At 38.1% G+C, this 21,027-nt stretch overlaps 1 long non-coding RNA gene across 1 annotated transcript in view; it reads left to right on the forward strand.

The window, feature by feature from the left end:
• Nucleotides 1–21,027, forward strand: part of LOC308062984 — a 47,793-nt gene that overhangs the window by 14,327 nt on the left and 12,439 nt on the right. The window contains exon 3 of the long non-coding RNA XR_013927782.1: nucleotides 185–21,008. This is a non-coding gene — a long non-coding RNA (uncharacterized lncRNA). The remainder of the gene's footprint in view (nucleotides 1–184; nucleotides 21,009–21,027) is intronic.

Consider the following 21,027-nt stretch of genomic DNA (forward strand, 5'->3'; position numbering starts at 1 on the left):
TAAATTTTGATTCTGATCTTATGGGGTCATCCCTCTTCCCTCTCTGAGCCCTACAAAAGCTGGCTTTACCCAGTTTCTGTAATCAGCAATTGAGTTTTGTGACAGTGTTTCTTATATTAAGGTGGTAACCTTAACATCCGAACTTCAGGTTTAACTCAAACTGACTTGTCCTTTCCTATCCTAGGTCTACATTAGACCTTTTTCAAGAAGCAAAATCTTAAGTTTAGAGTGGCAACTCAAACTCTCAGCTTCAGTTTCCTTCCTGTTAAGTGGGAATAGATTTCAGAGACTGATGGAGTAACGAGTACGGACTAAGAACTGACAGAAGGCGCTATTTTCAGTTGTAGTTCCTCAGTCTCACAAGTAAGTATGATTGTTGATGAGAGTTATCTATGCCCCCACAACGTCAGTTATGTCTGCTTTTGTTATTACCTGTGCCACCTGCTGACCCACAAAATTCTGTGAAAGTTAGGACTCTGAAGACTCTCCTGACTCAGCAGTCTGGAGTATCATATTTCAGATACTGTCCCATAAAATCATAGAATCATTTAGGTTGGAAAAGACCTTTGAGATTACAAAGTCCAACTAACCTAGGACTGCCAAGTCTATCACTGAACCACGTCACTAAGCACTGCATCTATGTGTTTTTTAAACATCTCCATTATCCCTTTCCACATTCCTCTGTTTCGCTCAGTCTTGTTCTGCTTATTCTGAGGCTGTGAATAGGGTTGCTAAGTCTATACCTCCCTCCATAAGGGCAGCTGTCTGGCATAAGCATAGGCTGGCAGTACAGCAGTGTCTGCACAAATGTTTTGTATTACCTTTTCAGTGCTGCAGTTCTTAAAATTGTTTCTTTTCATTAAATCAACACCATAGAAATGAATGCCTTAACCACTGCTGTAATCTCATTAACTTTTTGTGGTGTTGGAATAGAAATATTTAAGTTAAAAGAAGGTGGAAGTAACAAGAAAGCCATAGAGAGTATTTAACTTCCTTAAAATGTGATTATCTGTAGAGCCCTGTTAACTAAAGCAGATATTGAAACAGAAACAGCTGGCATTTAGTAGGTGCTTCATAATATGTAAAATAGGTGTAGTGTGTGTGTTTGTAAAAAATGACAGGCAAGGAAATGGCTTAAAGCTGTGTGAGGGGAAGTTCAGATTGGCGATTAGGAAAAAGTTATTCACTGAGAGGGTGGTCAAGCACTGGAACAAGATCCCCAGGGCAGGGGTTATGGCCCCAAGCCTGTTGGTGTTAAAGAAGTGTTGGGACAGTGCTCTTAGATATATGGTTTAACTTTGAGGTTGCCCTGTGTGTATTCAGAAGTTGGATTCGATAGTCCTTGTGTGTCTCTTGCAGCTCAGGATATTCTATGATTCTGTATCTGCATACTGTTGCTGTTTCTCCTGGAACTGTCTTCTGAACTCCTTATGTATATATCACCAGTCTGTAATGCATTTCAGAGTATTCGGTGGAGGGATTTTCTGTCGTCCTATGTGTGATTCTGTAACATATCATAGGTAAAGCAGAACTTATATTAACTTAGACACAGGTATAAAATGGCAGTTACAAAAGTGATGTGTTTCTCCTTTTTAAATGCATTAGTAGAAGTGTAGATAAGAAACAGGAGACAGTGCCCATGTGACCATTCTGCTGTCTTTCAATAGTTGATGTGTCTGTAGTTTATTATTGCGATTATTCCCCAGTGCTGCCTTAGGATCATTTTACTAAGTCTTCATCAAAGCTCAGTTATGGTCACAAAAAGTTCTGTTTTAGCACTAAAAATCAGTTTCAAGAATAATGGCTGGAACAAATAGAGATCAAGATCTCAGGAAACTCTCCTTGGGGCACTTGACAGATTTCTATCTTTGCTAAGAGCAGGAAGCATATCCCACTCAAACAGTAGTGTTTCACTCCCATTGTTTACAGATGTATGGGAACACATAGGCTGTAAAGGAGTAGAGAATTAGGCATTCAGTTTTGATACCAGGCTGGTATGGTCATTCAGCTACACCAGGAAATTACAGCATCAAATACTTTCCATCTTACCTTTATTTTCTGAAACAAAATTGCCAGTACATTATATTATATATCATTCCAACTTCTGCTTACAGATACAGTGATATGTGCATTGAGGTAGGCAGTGCAAAACAAAAGAAACAGAGATTTGATATCTGCTCATAATGAAGTACTACTTCCAACACTTTCTTCTGCAGAATAATGTGACTTAATTTAGTGATCAGACACTTAATAGCACGAAATAAATTATTTTTCTGACGCAAAATAAAAGTAAGAAATATTGCTTTCTGTACATCACATATCAAAGGACCGGAAGAATGAAAAGAGGAAGTAAATTATAGCATGTTCAAAAAAAGCCCCAAATACTTATTAAATGGTGGTAAGGTGATGGTACAAGGTTTCTCAGGTTGGCGTAACCTTACAGCATTTGAGAGTTGACCTATAGCACCCTAGCTTCCTACCAGCATGTACAGAACCCAGAATTTTTGAGGTGATACATGGTAACTTTGCTTTCTACCGGCATTGTCTTGGCCTTGGTTGAAAATCGAGGTTCTTCCTTGGCTTGTTAAAAAGTTTAGTTGGCCTTTTGTGCTTCCATTTTATGCTAGAGTAGAGCAATAAACAGAACTAGCCTGGTTGGCTGTGAAGAGGTATGACAGTATGAATGGCTCAAGTATGAGATGTAGCTCTGATGCTCTTAAAAACATAGGCACTGGAGATGGGTTTGTTATCTACAGGAATCAAACTACAACAGTGCAGTCTGGAGACCTGAAACTTTGCAGAAAATTATCTAGGATGTAATAGCAAGGACATCAATAGCAGGCTGAGGGAGGTGGTTATTTCCCTCTCTTTGGCACTTGTGAGACTGTATCTGAAATGCTGTGTTCAGTTTTGGGCTCCCCAGTATAAAAAATACATTGATATACTGGAGTGAGTCTGGAGAAAGGCCATTGGGATGCTACAAGGAGAGGCTGATAGATTTTTTTTTTTTTTTAGCCTGAATAAGGACAAGGGAAGATCTTATTGCTGTCCTGAGCTGTCTGATGGGTGGTTACAGAGAAGATGAAGCAAGACTCCTCTGGTAGGCATGCAGTGATAGAACAAGAGGGATCAGAAAGAAGTTGCAATGAGGTAAATCTGGTTAAATAGTAGGAAAACTATTTTACATTGAGAATGGTCAGACATTAGAACTGGTTACCCAGAGTTGTGTAATTTCAGTCTTTGAAGATACTCAAAACTCGAGCAGACAACCTCAGCTAATCATACATGGCTTAAACTTGATGATCTGCTGAGAGCTTTTCAACCCATTTTAATCTATGTTTCTAATTTCATAGTCTGCTGGAAGTGGTAGAAAATTTTACTCAAAGATACTATTCAGCAAGAGGTTTGCCATGAGGGGATATTTCAATTGGTTGTGGAAACTCATTCCTACCTCAGTCAAATGTAGCCTTTATTTATCAGAGTGCGCTAGAATGAAAAAATGTTCAGTCAGTGTTGTTCCAGCCAACAGCTCTTTCTCTCCAGACAGCCATGAGAGAGAAAATTTATTTCTAACACTGGATATATTTGGGAGGACTGCTGTATATCAGTGTATCCCTTCAAACTTCTTCAGCCTCTGCCACAAGGTGAGATGGCAAATACATATGCAATTTCCAGATGAAGTGGAAACAGTAGACATATTTTGAGGCATTTCTCTCTATTGTCTACTTTTATAGTATTCAGGTTATGTGTGCGCTGACATTTCACATATGTGGTACGAGCTCTGTATTTCATGTATGTGAATTCCAATTAAAACATTATGTTTTCTAGCACACACAAAATGTGATTTTCTTGTTAATGTAGCATGCAGACAGGAAGTCTTGCCCTTCACTGGAATACTAGAAGATCTGTTCTTGTCTGTTGTCAGCCCCTGACTATGAATTAGGTAACATGTTCTCACTAGCAGTGACTCCCCAGAACTCCTAGCATGTAGCTGTATAGGAAACTAAAGGTTTTTTGCCCCCAGACTGGAGCCCTATTGACTTTATTGTTCGCTACTGTTGAAGTTCACCTATTTTCTGGTAGTACAAAAGACCAGTTGGAGTTTATTGCTCTGTCTTGCATTGAAATTTGTGATAAGACAGTTGTGACAAGGTGTTCTGCTGTTAGTGGTTTTTTTTGAGGTGGTAAGGTATTAATAGCACTTAAAAATTTGTAAGGATCTTGAAACCTGTCTCCATTTGTGGATTAAAATGTGAGGTTTGAATTAGAATACATGGGTTTTGTCCTTTTCAGGCAGGCAAGGCACACTCCATATGAATTTATTCAGTAGTGGACTGAGAGGTGCATAAATCTCCCCATCTGTTTGCTACCTCTTCTCACAGGAGAGGACAACTTTTGTGCTCATACCTTTCTTGGTGAAGACTCAGTCTCAGTGAAATTGTTACCAGATTCGTATGTTACGAAGTGATGAATTTCTTGCATATAAATTCAACTTAATACTTTCTAATGCTCATCTGAATAATAATAATAGCACATTTTGTCAATAACAGGATTACTTAAATTGTTGTTTAAAACTACAGAGATTAAATTCTCTGAACTATTTATTCACCATTCATATGCACATCTTAGATTCAGTTGCTATTTTTTCATACTAGTTAAAATCAAAGCAGGGAATAGCTAAAAGAAAGATGACTGGTTCCCCCCGCCCCCCTAATTATTTGCTTCCTAACTTTCTGAAGAGAGTTGAAGGTAGTGGTATTCATCATGGAGATGACAGTCATATCCACGTCATTTTACTTGTGATGGGATTTCTAATAAAGATGAGGAAAACTAAATGAGAAAAGGGACAAAATTAATTGACTTACTGTAGCAAAGTAATTAAACCTGTGTTAGTGAACAGGTTATCACACTGTCATCTGATGTAATGAACAGTTTATCTTGTAACCAGTATGAATACTAATATTATATTCTTTTTGTCCTTGTATGAGTTGACAGAAAAAGAGAAACTATTGTAATTTAGAGGGAGCTTTTCAACATGAGCTGCTCAGAGAGCAGTAGAATTGTTCATATATGAAGTGTGTGTCCATCTGGTAATTCAACCCACCCGTTCTATTTGTTTGTTTGCTTGTGTTTTCACTAATAGCCTATTTTGTACTTTGTACAGATTGCTGCCTGTGTGCCTGATTGTGTATCTGTGTAGCCAACTGATAACTGCTTTGACAAGGGAAAGCAAATAGTTTGTTTATATATCTTGGACTGAAATATTCTTAAAATTCTCAGTGTCCTTGTTTCTAAACTGTCAGAATCTGTAACACTTTTGTTCACTTGCATATTATGAAATATCTTTTGTGGATACTTAACTGAGAATTTGTGTCCCAGAACTTTAGTCCCTTCTGTTGCAAAGATTGTCAAAAATAACTCTTTTTGGCAAATCGTTCCCCCAGCTATATTGATTTATTTGGAAATATAAAATAGTTCAAAGTATGCCCGTATTTATTTCTTAAAGTTGTAGAACAGTATGAAACTAATTCATGTTATCATGCTACAATTTGTTCAAATATATATACACTAGAGAATTTGGCTTTCAAGAGTAATTTATATGAAAGGAGTATAAAGAAATTAAGTTACTTATGGCCAGTAAGTACTTTTCACCTATCACTAGAAGTAATTACTTCTAGTGTTTTCCTCAACGTTCATCAAACACAAGCTTTAGATCACAGCTTCACAGTCTTAGGTCCAGTTTTGCAAATTTTCACATATCTACATATATTTGCTCTCAGTTGTTCATTAATAATTCTGTTAAATTCTAAAGGATTCATAGTGTATAAAGTACTATATGCTTCGGAGTTATTCATACTATCTGCACTAGACAATTTTCATCAGCTGTCTTAATCAGTTGTTGGGTACAATGACTTTACAGAGTTGATTGTTTGTTAAGTAGCTGAGAGTAGGCGGTATGAATGTTTCATGATTCTTTGAGATACTTCTCTAATTTTTTTTCAGATTTGAAATTGTATCTTCATCCATGACCTTTAAACTGCAATGAGCATGTTAGAAAAAAGGGAACAGAAATGTCACAATCTGTCTTCTTTATTCAAAATTCTCAAATATAAATAGAAACACAGGCAGTGTAATTGTGAAAACAGCATATTTGAGTGTGCCCAGGTGTAATGGGCTGACCCTAGCCAGCAGCTAAGCACCCACCAGCCAGTAGCTTACTCCCCCCCACAGTGGGATGGGGGAGAGAATTGAAGAGCAAAAGCTGAGAACTCCTGGGCTGAGATGAAACAGCAAAGCTGCACGTGCAAGCAGAGCAAAATTAGGAATTTTATTTGCCATTTGGCATTGGCAGGCAGATATCCAGCTGCTTCCTGGAAAGCAGAGCCTTAGCATGCATAATGGTTACTTGGGAAGATGAAAGACATAACCACAACCCACTTCCTCCTCCTTTCCCTGGGCTTTTATTCCTGAGCACAACATCATGTTGTAGGGAATGCCACTTTGGTCAGTTTGGGTCTGCTGTCCCAACTGTGTCTCCTCCCAACTTCTGGGACACCTCTGGCCTACTCACTGTGGTGGGCAGAGTGGCAAAAATAAAACCACAGTGCTGTGCAAGCCAGAACACTGGTGAGCTAACAACATTGGTTTAATCACAAGAGCAAAATACAGCACCATATGGGCCATGTGGCACCTAGCCAGACCCAGTACACCAGGGAAGGCATCATTCCTTTACAGGAATAGTTTGTTTTTTCCCTGTGATAAAGTTATTAATAACAAAAAAATAGGAAGATCTGTAGGTTATAAATATGACATCTGCTTAAAACTCTGCCTCCTTCTTGTTAAAAAGACTAAAAGAAAGGAACTGTACAAACATGTATGCACTTACTTAAAAAAAAAAAAAAAGATGGATTGTCTTGAGCTGCATGGCTGTGTCGCCATTAAGGAACTCAGAATGTTTTCAACTTTGCTATTGTTTACTATTTTTACATGAAAATCAGTATCAGTTGTCAATGTTTAAATAGTGTGCTTTGTAAACATGCATTTCCCATTGTTGGCCTTCCATTAATTTCAACTGTGATTATGTGTAACATTATATTGCTTTGTATAGAATTTCTGAAAACAGCAGATGGAGGTAAATAAATAAATAAATAATGTTCTCCTAAAGCTAACCCACTGAAGAATTTCTGGTTTCATGTTAGTACTAGTGCCGAAGGAGGAAAAGGGAGAAAATAGTGGATTAAATGCTGTGTTTCTGTGCATGAAGTTTTGTTTTTACCTGAATAACTGCCTTATGGTAGAGTAAGTTTTGCTTGGTTGAAGGAGCAGGAATGTTCAAGGATGTATATAGCTCTGACTTTGGATGCATTTTCTCTGCTAGCTGTTCTTAAGTCCTGGCAGGAGACTGCCACACATGACTTCTATTGATGCACAGTCATCTGTCATGCCTGTAGATGTTTTGTGTTCTCAAAAAGGGAGCTAAGTCAGATGTTTTTAGAAATCCTTGGAAAAAAATTGTCGTGTTGATGGTGTAAAGGCCATAATGAAAGAATAAACTCTTAGCCTGTTTGTAGTCCCTCTCAGCTCCCACAAACATAATTTCCCCACATCAGTAAACTATTGTGTGGTCTCAGCAGTGAGTTTTGCCTGCTGTTTATAGCATGAATGTACAAGGAACCAATTGTTTTATGAATATAACTTTGACTTTACAAGAGGTCTAGGAGTGAAGTAAAGGGTACATGTGGTTCAGTAATGTTAACTTCAGTATTCATATCTTTCCTGGTTTTGCTTATTTGTTGAATTTCTCTCTTGACAGTTTTCTGTCTCTGAAAAGGTTGTAACTCAAGAATAAATCATCCTGTCCCAATCCAGATTGTTGCATACAAACCAGCAAATAAGAGAAACCTAAACCAGTGAAAATAGCTCCTATTGCTAGTAACAGTCCTTGTTATGTTTTACCAAAAGTAGTGCAGTACTTGTCCAAAATCAATGTAATAACTTTCTAATAGTAACTTAAATGATGATGCCCTGAGATGGTGAAAACTAATACAAACGTCGTCTGAAGTGTAGCCCATAAAGGACACATTTCAGGTGGCCATGCTTAATTGAGCCCTTAGTATTTGGGCAAATACTTGATTTGCATACTTGAATATATCTTGCATCTTATTGACCACTAACTAATCAGTGCATATAGATGGCAAACAGATTTCTGACCTGAATACAAAAATAGTACCTTGTGGATGCAAGCAAGGGCTGCGAAGCTCCAGATTGGGAGCTTTACTTAGTTGAAATTAAACATTATTAATGTATTTCCTATGATTATGAAAGTGGAGGAAGCGAGGGTTTTTTTTTGTTAGTACTTTGAAAAGACTTCCTAATTGATTCGTATGTGGAAGATACATTGGTGAGAAAGTAAAAGTTGGCTGTGGACTGACTCCCAACTCTGTATCCCATTTTTTTGTGTTTAAACTTTATGAACAAGAGCAGTACAAGTCTTATCTCTTACTGAGGAACAAGCGAATGGAATGAGTACTTTCGGTACTTTCAAAGCGCGTTTCCCCTTTCTCAGTCTTTCACCTTCTCTATGGAAAAGAAAAGTTTGTATGCACACTGTGTGAAGGTGCCCATATGGTCTTACGTATTCCACAGTAGATCAGTGAGGTTACAACACTGTAATTGATTCTGGCTTCCTAATTGCTTTAAGTTTTGTTAGCAGTAAATCTATATGGATGGCTCTGAAGTCTGTCTTCAGACAAAACAGCTGATTGCAGTTTTCATTCTCCTCATTTTTAATTCTGTGTTAATAGGTGAATTGGTAAATGGCAACTGAGCAGCATGCCACTTTTTTTCAAGAGTATTCCATTGTGCTATACATTGTTATACATGTTCAGCCTTTAAAAACAGTAAGTATTCTGAAAGCTCTTTGTATTTCCAAATCTGAGTAAGTAGAGCAGTTGTACTGCTGTGTAACGTATACAGGTTTAAAATAGTGAGATTCTTGGAAAATGCACTGATTCTTTGTAATGAAAGTTATTAGTGACAACTTGATTTCAGGTTTAGTTCCTTTGCTTACCAGAGCTGGAGGATTCAACTTACTGCTCTGACTCAAATGTTCAGAGTAAAATTCTTTGAGTCCTGAATAGCACAGTCAGGAGTATATATAAAAACGTCCAAACAATTTTTATATGATCTTAGGAACAAGCTTTAGAACCTTATGAAGAGTTGTGTTAACTTTTATGGTGGAAGAAAGTCCAAGCTTTATTTTTTTAAAGCACTTTACATTTTTTTTTATTTGGGGAAGATTTGTATTTCTTTATTTCAGAGAGTTAGGCATTCTTGAAACATTGTAAAGGATTATAGGCTTTTCAGGCAGTAAGAAGGAGGATTTAAATACAATGGAGATGAGGCCCAGCAGCAGTATGTGTGAGAAAAGCATGGATCACTGGATGTTTTATAAACCAGCTACCTCTCCAGTCCATTACAATACTGATTTGAAGGGGCAGAGTCTCTAGTCATTCTGCCAATGGAACGAAGTTGAACTTCTAGATTACTATTACAATCGGTGTTTCTTCAAACACTCTGTAGTCTCTTGTATAACATTGTGGTTTTGTGTGTATTTCGACAGCTTTTGAGAGTGAGATGCATTAGGCTGCTTTATTTATCAGTCACGCAAGTACTGTTAGGTTTCTAAATGGTGAGCTTAGAAATACACCTCAACAACTTCTAGCATTACTTTTCCCCCCACTTTTTCCAGTGGTCCATAGCCACTTCAGCCTTGAAAATGTTTTCTCTCCATGAGTGTTGTCAGCTATAAAATCACGGTAGTGACCCATCAGCAGAGTTCTCCCTGAAAATAATTAAACTTCAGAACCCTGTTCTTCCAAGGAACTTGACCTGTAACTGGCCTGACCTTCAATTGACTCCCTAGCCTGCTTTGCACTTAACTGAAATTTCTGTGATGGTAACATCGTTAAGGATGCAATTTCCTTTCTCTCTGAAGTACTAGCTACATTGGCAAAAGCATTCCTACAAACATATTCATGTGTGCAGAAAGCCACTGTTCAAGGGAAAATGATGTTGCATTAGAGTATTCATTAGGTATGCTGCAGTGGTAAAATTAAATGGTCCCTGTGTTAACTGAACTCTTAATGACTAGTGAGGTTGTAATCCAGCTTTGTAATCCTGGACAGCATTTTAATACTTGTGTACTTTACTGTAAAGTTCATTTGATATGCAAACTATATTTTTGTTATCCTTTATGTTGCAAAACAAACTGTTTCTGATTTTTAACTGAAACTACTGTGTAGCTGTTTCATTACTAGATGTTTAGTCAGCATCAACCTATAACAAGATTTTTTTAATGCAAAAATTGTAAGATAAATGTGTTTTATATGGTCTATTGATTAATTTACCTTCCTATTAAATGGAGTAATCTAGTAGGATAAGGCAGCTTTTAAAAATAATGAGATTTTCTTTCATCAGAACAAATGTTTGTTTTAAATAAGTCATTAGTCATGTAGTTAAAACACTGATTAAAAATATTCTTTGATTTGCTTTCCTTTGTCTAAATTTGATCTAGGAGAGAAAGTATGATAAAAGTGATTGATGAAACTATCTATTATAAAAAAATTAATATTGCTGGTATCATGTATATCCTTTGCTATTCATCATCCGTGCTCTGTTTTACTTACTGGACCTAACCTTTGCAGTTCTAGGATGGATTGGTTTAATAGTTTCCTTTTTGTTAACTCAAGTACTGTGGGACTAGTCAAATTCATTTAAAATACTTCAGCATCTGCAAACAGAAGTGTCAGGGAGTGCTTGGAGGTCCAGACCTCTAGGGCTCTCCGAAGGCCTTGGCTGCCCCCGTTAGCTTTGCTGTGGTGACCACGTTCTACACAGCCTGGGTAAGAGCACATGTCCAGGGCACTGAATGTGCCTGCGGTTTAGACTCCATGTTGGTTTTTGCATGGGGGAAGCACCTGCTGCGTGTGAACCTCCTGCTGCCTGGCAGCACAGCTCAACAGTGCAAGGACCTGCTTTTCCACAGGCCACGGAGCAGGAGGCTTGAATTTCAGAGATATAAAACTTAAAAGGTATGGTGACACTAGAAAATGAAATCTAGAAATAAAAATAGTTACAGAAAATTGTCTGTTAGATGATTAAGAAAAAGACTTGGATACTGGTATAAGCACACATTTTTATACTCTGCTGTTTAAACTCCTTTTTGTCATTCAAGTTTGAGCAAGTAGGAAATTGGGGAAGAAGTGCAGTGAGTCACAGCTACAGCATGCAGAAGCTTGATGTGAGCATCCTGCAATGAACCAATTAACTGGTCACTAATTCTACACTGTCCATCTCTCAGCCTTCTTTAATTGATGCTAGGGTACTGTTTAAATTTTCAGGATCAAGGATTCTTCTTATATGCAAAAGAGTATGACTTCTTATTTTGCCCTTTTTCTTTTACACTTGCAAGCAAACCACCCTTTGCTTGAATAAAATAAAATGTGTAACAATACACTCCACCCTCATAATTCTGAGGACAGGTGCAATCAGAAGTTTGTGAATTAGCTCCCTTCCCCTATCCCTACTTCCACAGGCAAAATTCAGAACTGAATTTTGCTTTCATAAATTTTAGAAAAATTGACTGCTTTTCCCTAAAAAATAAAGGCTGAAAATAATAATAACAAAAAAATAGTTCCTATATGAAATCTTACAAAGACACTGCAGAGTAAGAGGTTTTCATGTGACTGTAAACATCTTTTTTTCTTCATGGTTGAGCAGCCCAGAAGTATAAAATATTTCTTTTATCTCTTAAGCAGTTATCAGCTAAGATGGAAAAAAGAGTATCTTTGTAGTAGCTTTTCAGACTCTAATTGTATTTGAGGCATGATTCTTAAATGTAATTCTTGTGCAAGAGTCTTAAAATCAACATTTTAAAATCTAAATGTAAACTAACACTTCATAGGTGTAAATTGTGAATGGTTTTTTGTTACTTTCTTCTTTTCTTGGCTTTGAAATTTTACCCCAAGGTCAGCTTAGAAAAGGGCTGTACATCGACAGGAGTAAGTTGCTGGAACTCAGTGTAAATTTAAAACAGACAGCCCCTGTGCAATTAAATGGTGTTTACAGACAGGATTACTAACATCGCTTTGTAAAAGCTTCTGATAAAAGGAATGTTTCTCTCCAATGCTACAGACCAGAGGAGGATATAGAACAGAAATTTGTCTGGAAAAGAAAACAGATCCTTGGTGCAAAACTATGAACACTGGTGCATTGTAAGTCAAGATCTTGCAGGTGTTGACACTCCATCTTCTGTCCTTCATGAATACAGAGACCAATTAACAATGACTGTAGATATTTGATGTAGGAATTTGTAGCTGTAGGTTGTTTTCTTGTTTGCTTATCCCTGGGATGTGTTGTCTGAATTTTGCTGAAGTAGCATTGGTAGATCTGACAGTGATGTATGTTCTGTGTGTCTGTTTTAGTTCCTCAGGTGTATGCTAGGCTAGATTCTGTTCTGTTATGTGCCCAGCTAACGAGATCCAAAAAGCAGTAAAAATATGGTTCCAAGTCAAACGGTCGCTAAGTGTTTTTCACATAGTTTAATTTTAATACAGTTTAATACTTCTTTTTAATACTAGCCTGTTTTGTCATAAAAGTGATACTATTACAATGGGATGATAATATTTATTCAAATAACTTTGAGTTACAGGAAGCCTGTAGGAGAGCTAGAGCTCCCCTGCCCTAGGGATGCCTCCGTTGGGGTAGCTGTCTGCGCTCCTCATCTGTGCAGTGATCCTGGCTGGTTGTACACCTTGGCTGTAGCTGAGGCTTTGGCTTGTGTACAGGCTGCTAGTGATGACTGGATTTGATGATTAAGTAATGTTTTTACCTATTATTATGTGATTCTGCTTTTGTTGATACTGCCCAGTGTTAGTCAAAGGTTAGAATTGGATTCCTTTTGTTTGTTAGGTGACATTTTTTTCAAACTCTTCACTGTTGCTTTTATGTCAGGTAATGCTCCTTGCTGCTACTTGAATAACTGCACAGAGAGGCAACTCGGTTGGAGCGTGAAAGCCTTGTTGTGGTACTGTTTTGTTGGAGATGGAAGCTGGGTGGTGTAGCTGTGAATCTAAGGACTCCCTTGGAAGCACAGAAGTCAAAAGGAACAGATTGGTCATGGCTCCGTATGTGTTGGTGCAAAAGGCTGCCACAGGGAAAGCGTGATGAGACCACAGGGTCTCTTAACTGGGGATGTGTGGTGTGTGTGGAGGTTGAGGCTCACCATTAGCCATGTCAGAGTATACAGTGATAGTTCCTCAGAATCCATATGTGTGGTAATGCACTGTTCATTAATTGCTTACACCCCAGCTGTTGCCCTCATGGTGGAGTGTGTTTCCCCTCCAGCCAGAAACTTGTCCGATTAACTTTCCTCTGGATTTTGGTTTACAGTACAGCCGTCTTCAAAGAAGGCAGTGAATTCAGTTGATGGAGCACAGAGACTGTGGTCCAGAGACCAAATTTGCATATAATCCCTCCCAAGTCTTACGCCACCTAAAGTTGCCTTGCTCTGGCTCAAAGCTTCACGCTGATGCAACACACAGCCTAATTCACTTTTTAGAAATTATTGGTTTGTTGTTGCTGTGCCAAAATAATTCAGCTGGTTTAAAAGGAATAAAGAAAACCTACAGCCGGCATTTTAAAATTGCATGGGAAAATGGTCTAAAAATATGAGGACTTGTTCTTTCATATGAACTATTTTTTCTGTGGACACTTCTATACACTCACTGGGAATTATTTCTGCCTACAGCTGTTGGTGATACAGAAACAATTCTTTCTGTAACATATCTTTATATTTTCCTGTAAAATAGGTATAAGCAATATTTTTGTACTTTCCTACATAAGCTAGATATGATTATGATGCGTTGTGGATTTCTTGTAGGAGTGACCTTTAGGAAAATGATAGTCGTGTCTCTGGTTTCAGGCAAGATAGCAAAGTTGGCAGCAGCTTTTTAAAGTGTTGCAGTGGTTATCTCAAATCTATAAGTGCATTTGGAGAAAAAATGTTAATAAAATCAGGAAAAAAAAAAGGAACAAAAGATACTGGTAGGCATACTTCTTTGGGAGGAAAGAAATGAAACCTGGGGCAGGATGGAGACAAGTTGTGGGGAGTGATAGGGTATTTAGGTCCCAAGTTTTTGATCTGGGATAGGTTGGGGAGGGTAGATAAAGGAAGAGAAGGTGCTGCAGAACAGAGGTTCTGGGGAGAGATCTGAGGCTTTAGAGCACTTGGTGCCCACAAGCACCACTCTCTTGGCACCTGTAAATAACATTCTGCTTTTTGGGAGGAAGGGGTGGTGGATTGTTGGTTTAGAGCTACTGCTGTTAACAGTTCTTTGCAGAATGATAGATAAGGAAGGGAACAACAGTGGAAGGAAAAACTAGCAAAGCTGTATCAGTGGGTTTTGATCCATAAAGAGATGTTCCTTGGCCAAACCTGAAGAATGGAAGGCAACACCTACCTTCTTGAAAATACAGGTATAAGAGCAAGGAATGCCCCATAAGCCACCTGTGAAGTTTCTAATGTCTAGATTTGAACTGTATGGGGAAAGAGATGGTCTCCTGAAGGACCTGTGCGATGAGCGTAATTCTGATGAATAAAACTGCTGTGGCAGTCTTACTGCAGTCTCAGATACTTCTGGAGTTCTATCAAAACTATATTTGTTGCTGATTGTCTGGCTCCTTTTTCTATATAAATGCAAAAAAAGAGATCTATGACTAGAAAGACTGAGAAATTTATGCTGAAATGTGGGATATATTACTATTACTTGGGAAACAAGGTTAAAGAGAAAAAATAGTTAACTTACAATGCAGTTTCATAACTTACTAAAGATTTTCTAGTGTATGCATCTTCTTGCAATAAATATTATAGAATAAGAATGGTTTATTAATAATCTGGGCAACGTCTTACACAGACCAATGTTACCATACTGTTTATTATTCTAAAGATCATCTATGGTGCCTGATCTTCTTCATTATACCTGACAGTGGATGTGATTGCAGGGAAGGAATATTTGCATTTGTAACAGCGTTTGGAGTATAGTTCAAATGTGCTAACTCTTTTACATAATCTGCAAGTTGGGTAGGTTTAACATATCACTTAAATGTCATGTCTGTATTTGTTGCAGAATCTCCCAAATTTACTTTGAAGTTGTGAGGTTATGGGAGTATTTAGGATCTCTGTATTTATATTCCTTTAGACTCTCTTACCTAGCTGCCAATGTAGAAATGTTTGTGCCTTTCAGAGTGATTTTTTTTTCTTTTGCTTTTCTTTTCTTTGTGGAATCTAGTCTCTGGGATTTTTGAGAGTTGTGAAAACCATCTTGGTTTCAATGGTACAGCATGATTTCATTCTAGTCTGTCTGTGGATTAGTATATTTTCATCCTTCTCCTGTTATGGTGAGAAAGGAAAATATTTTTTATGGCAAAACATGCAATTCAAAGGTGAACAATTTATTTTCGTTATTTATTCCTTCAAGTGAAAGATTTACTTTCCTCAAAATATTTAACCATTAGGGTCTTTGTACAGGTCAGGACAATGCAGACATCCATGAATAATACTTGATCTAAATATGTGTGTATTCATTACTGGAGCCACATCACATAGGAGAAGTGAGTCCTGTCTCTTTTTCTGGACAATCAGACTTTTATCCTTAAGCCACTGTTTTCTCCCCCTTCATGGTCATTTGAGATGCTAGTATCTTTATAGTCCATTAATTGTCATTCTTTTCTCTTTAGGAAAATATTCCATGTGTGCAGTGAGCACAAAATTCCTCAGTAATTGCACAACTAGGTGGGCTATTACTATTTGCATCCCTAAATCCAGACCTGATGACATTTTATCTGCTGGTACAAACTTAAAATGACATTTCTAATGTCAGGCCTGCACAGAACAAAACTTTGGCAGCCAATTGCTATTATAAACAGCCATACTGAGAAGCCAGAGGGCTACAGTAGGAAAATGCTGGACTTCTATTCAGTGGCCAGTCTTCTATGGTGGGAGTCCTGGATAATCATTCTAGTGCACGATGTCAAGTCAGCTTGCATGAAATGATGTCTTGTAATCGCATAGCTGCATGTCAACTGAAAATGCACGTTGCTAATATGTTAGTGCTAATAATACAATAAGAGCAATGTCTGGATTGAGGGTGGAGCTGATGGAGGAATGATCAGAGCAGGCTCATGATAACAACATATTGATGAGAAATCCCTTAAGCAAATTTGGCATGTGGGTTCAAAACTCTTATCAGGTATAATGCATTGTAGGATCCCTTTTGGAGAAGTACGGTTTGAGAGGCTGCATACTGAAACAGCTCTTGTAGCTCATAGATGTTGTTTGCAAACAGGGCTCTTGTAGAGGTGAAGAACACTTGCCTCCTCACATGGCAAAGAGAGCAACTCTAGTATTGATTGAAGACTATAGATACAGAACTTCTTGAGAACACATAGACTTTTATTGAAAGACTACTCAGGGTATTTGATTTCATGAAACCAACTTAGAGCATCCCCTATCTTATTTGCAGTTCTCTATCTTTAGTCAGTATTGTGTTTTCCTTATTAGATAAATCTTCTCATTCCTTTTGAAAACACAGTGAATTAGGGGGTGACCTGATACTGTTTTACAACAAACAGCAACTTAGTTTTCTGTTGTTTGTAACTGAGGGAACTATCATGATTGTTTTCAGAAAGTATTTCTTTGAAAATGAGCACAGTTAGAATGAAAAAGTCCTGTGATTGTGCTGCAGTGGAAAGTTCAGGTAATACTTGACCTGCAAATATTTTGTTTTCAACTGTGTTATAGCTGCTTTTCCCCATTTATCCCCATGATGTGTTTTGTGTGTGTGGAGAGGAAAGGGAATGGTTTGTAAAGCAAACTATTGTACAAGCTCCAGTTGAACAGGCATTTTGAATGCCAGTCACTCAAACAGGTGTGTGTCTGCTAAAGCTAAGTTGAACCTTGGCTCCCTGCTGAGAAATAGAACTATAATAGCTGTATACTTCAATGCTAGCAAGTCGGATTTTTGAAATCCTTAATCCCATGCACAAAATCGGGTGATAAAGGAATTTAGTGAATTTCTTCTTATTTTCTAGTGTGTTATTCTGTATGTGTTTCAAGATCATTGTCCCTTCTTTGAAACCAGAACTTGGCACTTCTGTGTTCAGTTTCTGTTAAAATTGTGTTTAACTTGCCCATGGAACAATAATGTGAATATGTAGTACTCCATTTTTAAAGTTGCCTTTTATTATTCAGATATCATTCTTCACATAGAAAGTAAAACAAAGTGGTCCATTAAGCAATTACCAAGTAAAAATGCTAAAATAAAAAATGTTTATTATTTGCGCAAAGGTTGTACTGTTGTCTAAGTTGCTTCTTACCTTGCTGGCTTCCCTGCTATATGTTGGGACCATGCACACAGGGATCACATAAGCTTTGATCTTTGCTGTGCTTGGTTATCCAAGTCCCTTACATTGTCCCCCGCTGGCTAACCTAGAGATGGTTCTAAGCATGTGACTCTGGTAAATGATTAAGCCTGTGAGTCAATGCTGGTTTATGGAACTGGTGTAGAAATTAGCAGAGGGTTGAAAGTTGCAGTGTGGTGGGGATTCTGTTGTTGTTGCCTTGGGTCTTTTTTTAGCTCACTGCATAGAGAAGCCTGTTTGACTTCTGGACTATGTGAAATAAGCGTTCAGAAAACACCAGTCACTCCATTATTCTTAATAAATATGGTAATGCGTTGCAAACGTGCTGAATTATGTTATTTTGACTTAAATAGCCACAGGAAAAATTAGATATTATTTTAAGGGTGGAAATTAAAGGTGGAACGGTATTCAGTTTGTAGTATGAGTGGCTGAGAGTTGCATAGCAGTTAAATTCTGCAGGTAGTAGGAAAAAGTTCACACAAGCTCATTTGTTTTATGAACATAAGCATTTGATTTCTCAGACAGTCTCTTGGGAGATTAGACTTGGCCACAACAGTAGCCTCAGAGAGTATTTCCTTGATCTCCTTGCATCTGGTAAGTATTGACATGGATCAAAATAAAGACTTGTTTACACAGTGCATGTGCATTTGTATCTCACCTCAAAAATTAAAGCAGAGGTTACAGCAGCTTCAGCTATCCCCAGATTCCTCGAGGACAGGCTAGCCTAATGCCTTGCTGTAATGCATTTTCTTTACTCATTCATCTCTTTCACCTTGCAGGAAAATCTAATGGAGATACATGTGCCTATTTCAAGCGCAGAGATCATATAAAGTGGCAGTACAAAGCTTAGAGTAAGTCTGTAAAATCATTGTAAAATGCCACCTTTGTGTTTTAAAATGCTGTCATAAGTATGTGACTAAGTCTCCTGACAAATCTCTCACATCTGCTACTAGTGATGTGTTGCTGCCTTTGCAGCATGTGTGTACATAGACATGTATCTCCCACGTTCACCTTACCTGTCAGTCCAGTCAGTCCTAGGAGCACGTTTGAGGTCCCAGTACTTCACAGATTCCCAGTGGTCAGACTCACACTGGCGAGTGGTGACTTTTAAGCATGATGTGTGCCTGTAGTCCTTTTACTAGTAGGACTATGTCGATTGAATGAATTACTGATATACTAGTTATGTGGGAAAATGTTCAGTGCTGTTCAGTTCAGTTCAGTATACAAGAGGCATACTATCTTGTTTGAAATCTCAAATTCCAAGTTCAGTTAGGTGCCCAGCATATTTAATTTTTTTTTTAGAAGAACTTGAAAGCCGTGTACAGTGAACATATGATTGATTTTCTACATAAGAATAATCTCAGCACTTTCAATTAGACTTTAAACATGTACTTAAAGTAAATGCCTGAAGAATTCAATGGATTGAGCACCCTCTAATGTTTCTAGCAATCAATGATAAATCTGTCAAAAAGCAATGTTTTTTCCTTAATCTCTGCAGTTAAGGGCAACTATTTTGTTACGGTGTTTAAACACGGGCAGACTTCATGTGAGATATGTTTTTGAGGTGTGTTTTGTGACCTGTTCACTTAACCTTAATATGAAGTTCCAGCTTCTACATGTAAGTGTTGAAAGTAATTCAATTAATTTGTTGCAAATAAACATTGACTGTTATTGTTGTCCAGAGTACCAGGGAGAAGAAAGACTTCCCTGTTTAACAGCCCCCCCCCCCCCCCCCTTCACTGCAATGCTTAACTGTTGTTTTCTATAGCCAGTAAAACTAAGGATTGATCTCTCTAAAACAGCATTCCTTCAAAGTGTTCCATAGTTCATATTCACACTCCTTGCTATAATCACAGATTAAAGGCAAGTTTCCCCTCCCCTCTCACAGATTTCTAAACCATTGCCTTATATTACTTGTAATTTTGAATGGAAATAAGTCTGATGGGTTTTATACCTAAGGGAGTGATTTAAGGGAGGTAGTGAATGGTAATGAGCTGATAGCTCCACCAGACATCAAGTAAGTGAGAACATACGCATCTAGTTCCAGTCACAAAAGCCTTTATTAAAACAAAATGTTACAGTGGTAATGCCATGAGCAACGTGCACAGAGACGCTGTTAACTGTTAAAGACACAGTGCATTCCCCACCTGGGTTGTCAAACAGCTTGGGTTTATGGGCTTTTCCCAAAGGGAGACTCCCGTGGATGTCCCATGTTCCCTATCTCAAGTATGACATTAAGCCCCTATGTCAGGCATTTTGCAAATAGACCAAACACATGAGACCTTACAAGACTTGCTGCTGCCTCGATACCCTTTATTTAAGAAAAAAGTGTAATTCATCTCTCTGAGAACCCTTCTGCAATGTATGGAGAATGATTTGGTGGGGAAAGGGGAGGGGAAGGAGAGCCAAGCTGACCTGTAATTGTTTCAGTCTGTTGGAAAGTTTTGTACTTCCCAGCAGGCATTTAGTGTATTACAGTTATGGTTAGATGACAAAACTAAGTTTTTATAGCAGCTATGAACCTTTATATTCAGTTTAAAAAGAGGGAAAAATCATTTTGTTTAACAGTAGAAAGTAGAATGTGGGATATAAAATTTAAGCACCTTTTTAATTTTTCGTGGTGACTCATTAAAAATGAATGGGTATAGAAAGACTGGAGTTCAAAAATTTCTCCCTTTGGAAGTCTGTTTTCTAGCTTCTCTTGTTCTTTGTAGTGGATTCTAAGAAATCTAAAATGCTTTGGACTATGTTTTGTCTGTATTATTCTTTGTAGTATAACGATACCTGATTTATATTCATACTGATAATCATATTCATCTGTAGGACATTTTGTAAGCTGCCACCTGTAGTGGAACATGCATACAAGTGATCCACTGAATACTGATTTAATAGAATCGTAGAATAATTCAGTTTGGAAGGGATCTTGGGAGGTTTCTAGTCCAACCTGGTGTTCAGGGTCAGTCCTGAGACCAGCCCAGGCTGCTCAGGACTTGGTCCAGCTGGATCCTGAAAGCTTCAAAGGTTGGAGGCTGCAGAGCCTCTTTGGGCAGCCTGTTCCACTGACTGTCTGAATGGTGAAAAAGTGTCTTTCCTTATAGGTAGTGGGTTGTCTTCAGTTTGCCTGTTACCTTTCAACCTCCTGCTATGGACATGTTGTAGCTACGTCTTGTTGGTAATCTTGCCATGGGCACTGGGGTGCTGCTGTTGGGTATCCCCAAAGCTGTCCCTCCTGTCAGCTGAACAAGTATTGGACCCTCAGCCTCTCCTCGCAGGACAGCTGCCCTTGCATATTGACTGGCAGTGCCCTCTTTAGTTTTGTGCAATCTGAAAACTTGATGACTAAGCACCCTGCCTCTTCAAGACCATTGACAAAGATGTTAAACATGACAGGTCCTAGGAGAGGATGTTGTGGGAAACAGCGCTGAGAGCCTTGTTGGGATAAAGGACATCCATTGCTCTCCCCTCCCACAAATCCAGTCATTTTATCATAAAAGACAATCAGGTTGGTCAGGCATGATTTACCGTTAGTGAATGAATCCATGCTGA

This window comes from Falco punctatus (assembly GCF_963210335.1).
Source record: "Falco punctatus genome assembly, chromosome: 1".
Classification (NCBI taxonomy): domain Eukaryota; kingdom Metazoa; phylum Chordata; class Aves; order Falconiformes; family Falconidae; genus Falco; species Falco punctatus.